Genomic DNA, 11,252 nt, shown 5'->3' with positions numbered 1-11,252 from the left:
TGCGACCCCATGGATGGCAGCCCACCAGGCTTCCCCGTCCCTGGGATTCTCCAGGCAAGAACACTGGAGTGGGTTGACATTTCCTTCTCCAATGTATGAAAGTGAAAAGTGAAAGTGAAGTCGCTCAGTCGTGTCCGGCTCTTAGCAACCCCATGGACTGCAGCCTACCAGGCTCCTCCATCCATGGATTTTCCAGGCAAGAGTACTGGAGTGGGGTGCCATTGCCTTCTCCATACCTGAGACTACTGAGATTCAAAGAGGTTGTTTCTTGAGATCACATAATTAGCACAGGACAGACCCAGGATTCAGCTCCTCCCTGTCAGACTCCAGCACCTGGGCTCCTGACTGATCCTCAACTAGAGTTCCTTTTTGTCCCTCCAGGATTAGAAACATCCTCAGAAGTGATCTAATCCAACCCTCTCCCTTAGAGATGCTTGAAAGAGATGTCTTTCCATTTAGGACATGAACCTTGCAGAGACCTCAGTCACCTCTGAAAAGTTAGTGGTCTGTGTGGTCTTTCTTCCTGCTCCTATACTTATGTTTTATAAATCCTGACATGTAATTTTGATTTATAATCCTGTGTAAAACACTGATAGAGACAAAGAGACAAGGCTGTTAGAAAGTCAAAGGGAGAGAATAACATTTTTATTATTAAAAAAAACCTCTTCTGGCATGCTCTCTAAATTAAGCACAATTAGACAATTTTCTTTGTTCAAAGAGTAATATGGGGAGTAGAGAGGGGAGTAAACTGATTATTTTATTTCCTGGTTCACCTGCTAGAATGAGAACACAGCCCAAGACTATGCTAAATGTATTCCATCGACTGTGGAAGAAGTGAGCAAAATCCAAAATGCTTAACTGAGGTGAAACTAACAACTAATATGAAACATATTATTCAACATCCCTGTGAGGGCCCTGAAGATAAGGAAAGGAAATTCTCATCGAGTGAGTGAATAGTCAGAGGTTGTTAATTACTCGTATGTGAGAATTAAATTTGTTTAAGAGGGAAGGCTGTAGTAATTATCTGAGGTCAAGGGGCCCATCCCCAATCTGTCTGGTCCTCTGTCAAACTGAGATAAAAGTCCCGCTTAGGTCTCCTAGTAATGGGGAACTCTTCCCACACAAGTTCTTTCTGGCCTGTACAAGCTGTGGTTGCAGAAAATCTAATTCAGTTGTTGGGAATATGAAACAAATCTAAAAAACAAATCTGCTATAAACTGCAAATCAGAGCTGGACCAGCCCTCAATGCCCATTTAAATCCAGAATCTAATTCAACTAGAGTTGCAGATGTACTTCCTGGTGTGAAGCAAGAAGGGAAGTAACAATACTGGGAACGTGGCCCGGCCCCCATCCCAGGTCAGGTCCTGCACTTGGGCTCTACTCTCTGCCTCCTGGGGGTCACAACACTAGCGCCTTCAGACCCAAGGCAAGAAAGGAATAAACCTTGAGTTTCTGGCAGGCTGGAGAGGTGGCCTTGTCAGTTATCTCTGTTCCTAACAGGACCTGAGTAAGCTGTTGTGGGTGAACAGTGAGTGTTTTGACCCAGAGATGCCTCACCTTGAACTCACATACCATTTTTGTTTTGTTTTGTTTTACATCAGAGTAAGCAATTTATCCTTTATTCCACCTTCTAGGGTGGAATATCTACATTTTTGTTTTGATTGTTTGACAAACTTCTCTATTGTAACAGAATGCCTGCCCGTGAGTAATGAGGTGCATGGATTTTTAAAAGGGGCATTTTCTTTTTTTTTTTTTTTCAAGGAGGGCATTTTTAATGACTTCTTCAAAGGCCATCAGTGAGACCTGAGAGAACACTCTCAGGAGAAAAGCTTAGGTTTGGAGCTCAGGTTTAACTAGCTGGCTAATCATAAGAAATCTGAAAATACCTGAGTGGAGGACATCTTTTCCAAGAAAAGTGATCATCTTGCCTGCCTTTGAACCCCCGCTAAGCAGGTTTTTTCTTTACCTGATAATCATCAGCAGCTTCATCACACCTTGGTAGTGAGTGAAAATGGAGTTAGGGCAGAATAAGGGTAAGGAAATTCCAGTGATGGGAGGTGAACCAGCGTTGAGAGCCTGCTCTTCAAACAAGCCTGTGCGGCTAAAAGGCAACATCTACTTTATGAGATACAAGGTGAGAGGAGCTCATATTTAGGCCCTGGAAATATCAAGAATGTTGAACCTATCCTGAATTCACTTTCAAACTAGCTCTGACTTAGAAATTTTCCTGGTAATTTCCCCTGACTCAGGAACTAAATAAAAATAGGGGTAATGTGGCATCTAGAACCCATCTTTTAGGATGACTGAGTATTGCTGGGGGAGGTAGAGGAGGAGGAGGAAGGTAACAGAAGAGGAAGGAGAGATGGGAGAGGGAGGGGAAAAGGGAAAAGAGACAGGAAAAGAGAAAGAGAACTCTGCCAGTTGACTTCATTTCCACACGAATCCACCCACTTGGAGCTTCTGTTGTTGCTTTGTTTATGCAAAGTGAGCCCGGCTGACACAGTGAAAGAGCTAAGAGATGCATGCAGAAGAAGGCAAAAATAATTTTTAAAATGTAAATGAAACTAAAACACACACACGCACACGCACGCACGCACTCCTTTGGGTCGGGACAATCCCTGCCTGCAGACTTTGAAATAAAAACACTTCGAGGAGGGGAGGGTGGGAGGCCCAGCAGCAGCGGGGAGCGTTGTCGCTGACCGAAAGAGCTCTGGTGAATATCAGGTTCGGATTAGTGACAACTCAGAAGTCACGCCGGCGGTTGGGGGAGGGAAGTTTGCCAAGGTCTCTGAACTCGACGCAAGAGCGAGCAGCTTCCCTCGGCGGGCGCCGGGCGGAGCTGAGCGTACCCAGGGAGACCTCTGTCCCGGCCGGAACGAGCCCCACCGCGCTCACACCCCGCCCAGAGACTGAGTTTGTCAGCGATCATAAAATGGGAATTGATTATTCCAGCCACCATTGATTAGGGAAGAATGCTTACTGCAGCAGCGGGGGAAAGGTTAAGAGGAAATTGACCTTCTTCCTAGGTGACATAAAGTCATTAGGTAAATGAGATATTCACACAGGAGTTTTAAAAGGTCATGCTCAATTTTTATTTGTAGCCTAAAGAGTCAACCTGGACCTTCAGTTTAGGGCAGGGACCCCGCTCTCCATCCAGGCCAAGTGGACCACAGGAAGAGAACTCATTCGCAGTGCAGGGCAGGGCCGAGGTTGGGGGGTGTGTTATTTTCCTGGGAGGATCGCACTGGAATTGGCGGGGGGCCTTGGGATCCCGAGCACTGGACCTCCCGCCTGACTCGTGTGTGCGTTTCTGTGTATACGTGTGTGCCCGTGTGTACCCCTCTGGGGGGGTCTGTGCTCTGCGCCCGCGTCTCCACGGTTCGATTCGCCCGACAGGAAACTGGTGTCGGGCAGAAGCGGACAATTAAAATCCTTGCCCTACCACAGCCGGCCACGTCTCACACAGAGTGAAAGTGGCTTTTTTTTTTTTAAGGAGAGAGTGAGAGATGTATTTATGCACATATTTATCCCTCTAATTATAGGAATTAATCCTCTTACTTATGACTAAAAGGTAACGTCGAAGGACGTCCCTTTGATGTGGAAAAGCATCATTTGTGACTCACATTCAGACTGATTAAGGAATAATTGTTGTTAAACGCTTTACAAGAGGAGAGTGTTTAATTGAGGGGCATTCGTAATTTTACGGCTTAGCACAAAATTAAACGTAATTAAAAACTCAGAAATTCCAACTGATTTTCCAATTATTTTTATTGTCTGAGCTAATTGTTACACAAGGGTATCACTTCTCCCCAAAGGCATTGCAAAAAAAAAAAAAAGCAATCCTACCTTTCTCAAATTTTCAACGCGAGGATTCACAGCTTTCTTCAGGTCCAGGCCAGGTAAAGACCTTCCCCACTCTCCCTTCCGAGGTTCCGCCTCGCGCCCCTCCCTCCCCCACTGTAATTAAGCGTTTCAGCCACTTTCCCCTTTCGGTGAGTTCCTGCAACACCTTGGGATGCGAGAAAGTGATGGCAGTTCTCTTCTGCAGATCATTACAGCAAAACTGGAAGTATCTATAGAAGGCTGATGAATTTCTTGAAGTAACACTTGTCATACATGGCGGCGAGATTAAAAAAAACCTAAGTAAACACAGCTCTCTGGGGGCGATCCCTCGACGCCTCTGCCTTCGAGTGTGTGGCAGGAGGGAGGTAACACGCAAACGCGGACTGGGAGATGTTTATAAACGTGCGCACGAAGACATGCACATACACGCAGAAAACTTTTTTTTTTTGGCCAAGGCGTCTCAGACTGTGAAATTCTTTTCTAATATCGGGATTACTGGAATAAAGCAAAGCTATCTTTGTATATATGACTTCTCTTAATGTCCAAATAGATTTATTTAAATACACCAAAAGGTTTATAAAAAGTGCTTCAGTATTATAGAAAGAAACACATCCTCACAGATAGTCCAGAAGTGGCCCTGTCTTTCCTATCAGTCTTGGAGGGAATCCTAGAAAACAAAATAAAAAGCATAAAATTAGGCAGAATATGAATTTATAAATTTCAATTAGACTAGACTGAGAGTGTGGAGTAGTGGAATGTTTGCATTTCACTAGTTTCTCTGTAATTCTTTTTAGGATAGAGACTTCAGTGGATTCAAGCTTTCTATCTGACTTTCCCGTCTACCCCTCATAAAATAAATGATTGCCTCTGATCTGATGTGCCAGGTGAAAATGGGTAGAATTAAAACTGTCAATTCTGCTTCCAACTTGTGTCTTTTGATTGAGTTCAAAAGCTTTTAAAGGTAAAACGTGCCGATCATTTATATGTATTGTTTCTTTTTCTCTTATCACGGCTTTTAACTGAAAAGAAAAAGTATATTTCCAAATTCATTTTCTCTGGAAGATTTGAATCTTCCAGGTAATTTGATGATGGAGCCTAACACATGTGATCTCCTGTGCCCAGTGAAGCCCGGTTTACAAGAGTGCAGTCAAAGAGGTACAGTGAAGTCTGGTTTTTCGGTTTTCTACCTACATGGTTTATTTGGAGTTGAAATGAGGCTATTTAAATCAGAAGCTTTCCAAGTGCTTCTTGTTCAGTTGCTCAGTCCTGTTTGACTCCTTGCGACCCCATGGACGGGAACGTGTTCCAAGTGCTAGAATACTGCTCCAAGTGCTATAATACTCTTTTGGAGAAAAGGCTGGAGTAGGCAGAGTTGGAAAGAATGGAGGAAGGATCTCTGAAAGTTAGAAATGGTGAAAAAGACATGTAATCTGATGTGGAAAATTGAGTAAAAGAGCCACTGCACACTGTAGCTGAGGCAAAGATTGCTGAATCCTTTGAAGAAACTGACACGGATTTTCCAGAGCTGGGAGGAAAGAGAGAGATGGATTGGGGGTGGGGGAATCCTAGGGTGGGCATTTTATGTAAATGAGTAAATTCGAAATGTAGTACAAATCCAGTATAGTAAAACTGACAGTTCTGACAGTATTGACAACATAAATATATGTTTGAACACTGCACTTTCAGACACTTAACCGATGAAGCAATAAAAAAATTCGACTACAATATTTCAAATAATCGACATTGATGTTTTGATACATCATTTTTATACTCCAAATCGATCTATCACTCTGGGGCTGGTCAATTTTAAGTAAAAATGGGCTGCAACCATTTGCACCTTGGCTAATGATGATCTAATAACAGCCCTCAATTAATTACACCTAAATTGTGCTTTCTTTCTTCAGGATGAGAGCAGGAGGGGGCAATTCTTGAGGAACAGAACCTACATTTGAGTCATCCTCCACCCTCCTTTCTATTCTATTTTTGAGATTGTGGGGAGGGGAGAATTTTAGAGGTGGCAAGAGGTCTTTGTGTGATCACAGTCACTGCAGGCTGAAGGCCCCTAGCTTCAGGTAGCTACTGACTGGGTCTTGTACTGGGGATATGGTCCTCGCTTTTACTTCTCAAGGTCAAAACTAAATTTTAGAAAATGCAGTCACAAAGTTGATCATATGATTGCACTTTTATGCAATCACAAAGTCCCCCAGGTCCCATACTGTTTCCTCCGTTTCAAGAACTAGACGGAAGAGATTTGCTCAAAGAGAGGACTGGAGATGTCTCTAAGGCTCAGTGTGTGGAGGGGTGTGTGTGTTATGTGTGTGTGTATGAGAGAGAGAGAATTTTAAAGTACCCAATTGGAGTTGAATCTCTCCTTCTGCCCCTGTCCCCTCTAACTCCCCACCCTATGCTAAAGGTTTACTGGCTACTGGTTTTTTCTTTTTTCTTTAAGCCACAAATAAGAAGGAAGACAAATCTCTTCCAGAAAGGAGGGAGAACACTGATGAGTCCTGCATCCTCAAGCACATTCCCTGAAGTCTCTGTTCCTTTTTCTTTGCCCTCTGGGGTTTCCAGTGAGCTTTCCTACTTCCACTTTCCTTTCCACGCCTCTCCAAATTTGATGTGGTAGTGATGGTGGGAGAGGGAGGATAAAACTAATTTATTATTATTTTTTCAAATAATTATTTATTAAATCCTGGACAGGCCCAGGATATAAACTGGAGCACTCTGCTGTGCTCGAAGGATCTAGGCGTGGAGGGAAGGGGGGCCGGCTGGTGCCCCCACCCCAGCCCTCTCCCAAAGCTCTAGTCTCACCCCTGCAAAGCCCCGACCCTTCGGTCAAACTCGCATTGAGACTCGGCCTTCTGACCTAAAACTTAGCCGGGCTCCACTAGACGGGATTCCAGCGTCTGACTTCTTTCCTCTAAACTTCACGAATACAGTTTAAGTCCTTCCAAACCACCGCCGGCTGAGACTGAGACTTAAGCAACGAGTTAAGCTACAGTAAGATGCGAATCAAAGGAAAAGGACGTGCGTGGCCCACGTTGGGTGAAGGTGGGAGTCCTAGAAGAGCTCCCCCGCCTGAGCATCACCTGGTTCCGATGGTGTCAGCCTCTGACCGGGTCTTTCCAGCTGTCTGCCCGGCAAATGGGGGGTGGGAACTAGAAAGGGGACAGTAGGAAGACAGGAAAGACAGAAAGAGGGGACAGAATCAAGATTGCGGAAGAGATAAGAGAAAGAGAAGGCGAGAGGAGGATGAGAGGAAGGAAAAGAGCGCGGGAAGGAGCCAGAGACAGCGAGAGCTAGCGCACGTCGTGCTTGGAGCCCCGCCAGATAGCGCTAGAGGGCTATTTATTGAAATACTTTCCTACTGAGAGATAGGATAGGAGCTAAAATTGGGAGAAATAAGAAATAAGGCAGAGCAAAGGAAAAGAAAGTACAATCATTCAACCCCATCTTATTTAATAAGAGAAATTGTGGGGTGCCTTATTGTTATTAATTGGAGGGAGGGGTGCATGGTAGAAAGCCTAAGTGGGGAAAGGACCAAAAACCAAGACAAACAAAAAGAGGTCTCCTTCCTCTCTTGATCCCAACTAAGAAGAGAATAAGCAAAGTTAACAGGTAAGAAAGCAAGTGAAATTCTTCCTAGAGCAACTTTCAGAGCTTCTGGCTTCGTGGCTGGGAAGGTCAGAAACAGTTCACAAGGATGAGCTGAGCTTTACAGAGAGATGTTTTTAAAGTAATAGATGACTGCAAGGGGGTGGGGAGCGAGAGGCAAACACGTTATTGAAAACACCAAATAAAATATATATCAAAAATTCCAACTGTCAGCCAGCAGGTTGGAACAGAAAGAGAACCCCTTTGCCTTTGTCCTAGCGATGCTGGGTTCAGGGCTGTGTCTGCAGGGCCGCAACCAAACTCCTTGAATAACAATTTATACTCTGGGAGGCTTGGAGAAGAGAGCTGGACTACAAAAATTCCCTGTTGCATTCAGAAACCAAAGAACAGTGAAGCAGATGGAGAGAGAAGACCTAGTGACAGAGGTGGAGTCCAGGGAGACAGAGAGAGAGGAAGAATAAAATATTTGGATCCTATTTACTTGCTCAGGTCAGTAATGCAAGAAAACTTCTTTAAAACCATAATTTACTTTAAAATATTTCCTTTTACCTGAAGGAATTTTTTGAATTAAAGTAATAATTAGTATCTTTCTTCCAAACCAGTCAAGAGAGCCTCCACAAATAAAAATTAACCTTATAGAGGAAAAAAGAAAGAAAGAACGAAAAAAAAAAAAAAACCCAAACTCTGCTTAATCCAAAATACTCCAATTCAAAACATTAAAGTTACAAATAAGATTAAGGGTGGATCTATTTGTTTCTCTAGCAAGGTGCCAATTGTTCTAACTGTTGTAAGAAGACAAAAAGGTTTTAAGCCTAGTGATTTTAATACACAGATTAACACTTCAGACTTTACAGTTCTGAGGAATTTGGAGTTTTCTGGGCTGAGGATCTATAACTTTTTAGGTGAAAAAAGGAGGAAAAGACACATAAGTTCCTACAGGAAGGTGAGCAAATTCACCCAAAATAGACTCTAGGTTCATAGATGCTCATTTCAAATTACTCTCCATAAAGCCAATGCCCTTTAAATTAAGTAACTTTAGAGCAATTCAATTATTCCTTTAACAGCTTGAATGTTACCTATAATATCATTCCATGTTGAGACAAAAAGAGAGAGAGAGAGAAGGAAAAGTAGAAAAGAAGCAGTTCTCAGAAGTCTTGGGGATGCTCCAGTAAGCAAGAGGTGATTAAAAACAGACCCTCAAGTTTGAAAGGCCTAATTCCCCCTCCCATTCACCTCCACCGGATCAGGTCCCCTCCCTTCACCTTTTTTTTCTTTTTCATTCAGTGCCCCCACCCCGACTCCAAAGCTCAGTAGCCGATTTGGGATTCTGAAGAAATAGACTTCAGCATCCATATTTGTTCTGGGGCACTTGTAAAATGCGATTTGTAGAAGGTCTTCAGCCTTCTGATTGTCTTTGAATTGTTTTTACTGAAACAGATCTTTTGCAGTTAATGAGTCCCCACGCAGCTGGACAGCTCCTCTCGGACACTAAGAACTCTAACCCCAAAATGACCCCAATTTGACACCGAAAGATGAAATTTTACCGCCTGTTAAAACCATTTCCAGCCTGAGCAAAAGGGGCTGACTATTGACGGAGGTGTGTGCCGCCTCCTGCGACCCCCATCTCACGCCCGTCTCCCGGCCCTGCCCCACCTACTTTTCCTTTACCCCAAAAGTGGCAGAGCAGATGAGCCTCGAAGTCCCGGAAGGGTTGCGGAGGCTGAGAACGGAGCATCAGCAAGATAGTATCCCGGACTAGAAACCAGAAAGCCTGCGTACTCCACTGCTTTTGAGTAGTTTCAATGGGACTGCAAAACTGGGAGTTAGGGGAGACTATGAAGTTCTTAAATGTTCTTCAGTTCTATTAATAAAACATCAGCAAGTTGGTGATTAAAAGTAATCGTCCTTTGAATTCATCAGATTGACCAAGAATGGACATCGTGAATCACCTCCAACTTGATCTTGTGTGTAACTGACTGCACTGCGATGCTATTTTAAACTAACAGTTTCATAATTACGTGCAACTAGGTAAGTGAAATCTCTTTAGTCGCATGAAATTCGGGATTCTCCCTTTAAGAAACTGGTAAAATTTTAAATGACACAGATTTTCCTCCTGGAAGACTTCACTTTTAACACTCTCACACTTCTTAACTAAGGTCTTTGGAGTTAAGGATGATTGGTTGGTTTTTTCCTTAACAGTATCTCAAAATGTTCTATTTCTCTCTCCCTCCCACCTCTGACCAGATTGTCCTAATTACTTGCTTTAATGTATTCAATAAAATTCGAAAGTAGTTACAGAATATCAGAGCAACAGAGAGAGACAGGGAGAGAAAGGAAGAAAGAAGTTCAGATTAAAATGCCTTCTGCATCGCCCAAAGGATGAAAACACGTGAAAAAAGAATTCAAACTTTTTTCTTTTGTAAAGCTCAAGATGATCACGGAATAATCAACCCATTATTAGCTCAACAACTGTTTGAAAATACAGAAACCATCAATTGGTCTGAATTGTTTTTACTCGATGCACTTCCGTGGAAGAAACACTTAAAAAAAAATCTTCGTGTAATTTTTCTAAATAAAGGCTGTAGGAATGTTACTCCACAATATCATTAAGAAAAAAAAAATGTAATGGTAAGATGAGTAGAAGATAGCAACTTTGAATGTTTAAACTGCGATGCAGAGGTTGGGTTCCAAGTTGATTTTTACAAAAGCAACATTTTCAAGGAAATTGAGATCCTTTAAAAAAGAAAAGTAATTGGCGCCTATTGCTTACTATATAGGACACTTAAAACAATAATAACCCTATTGGCGACAAATATGCAATATTGATAACAGGAACAGTTAGAAGAGTTAAAAACTTAAAAACTGAGTACAAACTTCTCAGCTAGCGGCGCTGCACTGGGACCGTGGATCCACCGACATAAAGACCTCTGCTAAGTCGAAAATGCTCCGTAGCGAGACCAGTTTGATTTTTTTCTTTCTCGGTCATCTTCCCGCCTCGGGTTAACCGAATTCGAACAACTACCTCTTGTTAATAAAATTCTGGAGGTCAACTTTTTCTTCTCTTTTGCATCTTCTTCTTTTTTTTTTTTTTTTTTACTCACCTTTCCTTATATGTCCATGAGCAACTCAGCAACAAATACGAAGGATGCTTTTAATCTTGCAGTTCTTCTGAGAAGAAAAAATGAGGAGGTGGATGGGGAAGGACACTTCTCCCAACGTTCAGGTTTCTCACCAGTCGGATCTTACTGGCTTGAAGCCTGGCTTACGAGTTACTGAAAACCTGGGCTAGACTCTCATCCCCAGGCTCCGCGCACCCGGCTGTCCTTGCTGCGGCCACCCCGGGCAAATACTGCGCGATCCACGGCCCCACTCCCTGACGTCGCCCTACCCTCGCCTCTGCAAGTCCCTCCGCACTATCTTTCTTTTATATGTGAGGGCCGATTTCCCGCAGACATCATTGTTATGATGGCTCATTTAATCAAACTGTTTAATTGCTCCGGTAATCACTATCATCATCACAGGTGCTCAATCATTCATCATTTTTGGAGGGCTTTATTGACCTCCCGAGCTCATTCCCCAACCCTATTAAACTCGGGCCAAATTTCTCCGACTCCGCTTGGAGTCTCTGCAGGCTGCTATCTAAGCTCAGTTGAGTTGCCCGAAAGCTTACAGTGAAGCAGAGAAGATAAAAGGGGGACTTTAAAAAGAAAAGAAAAGCCTATCAGCCTTTTCTCACTCTCTCTTATATTCTCATTCTCTCTCATTTCCTCTTTCTCTTGTCTGACACACACACT

This window comes from Bison bison, unplaced genomic scaffold (assembly GCF_000754665.1).
Source record: "Bison bison bison isolate TAMUID 2011002044 unplaced genomic scaffold, Bison_UMD1.0 scf7180017864197, whole genome shotgun sequence".
Lineage (NCBI taxonomy): Eukaryota > Metazoa > Chordata > Mammalia > Artiodactyla > Bovidae > Bison > Bison bison.
The sequence above is the reverse complement of the archived record's forward strand: the minus strand, read 5'-3'. Positions refer to the sequence as shown.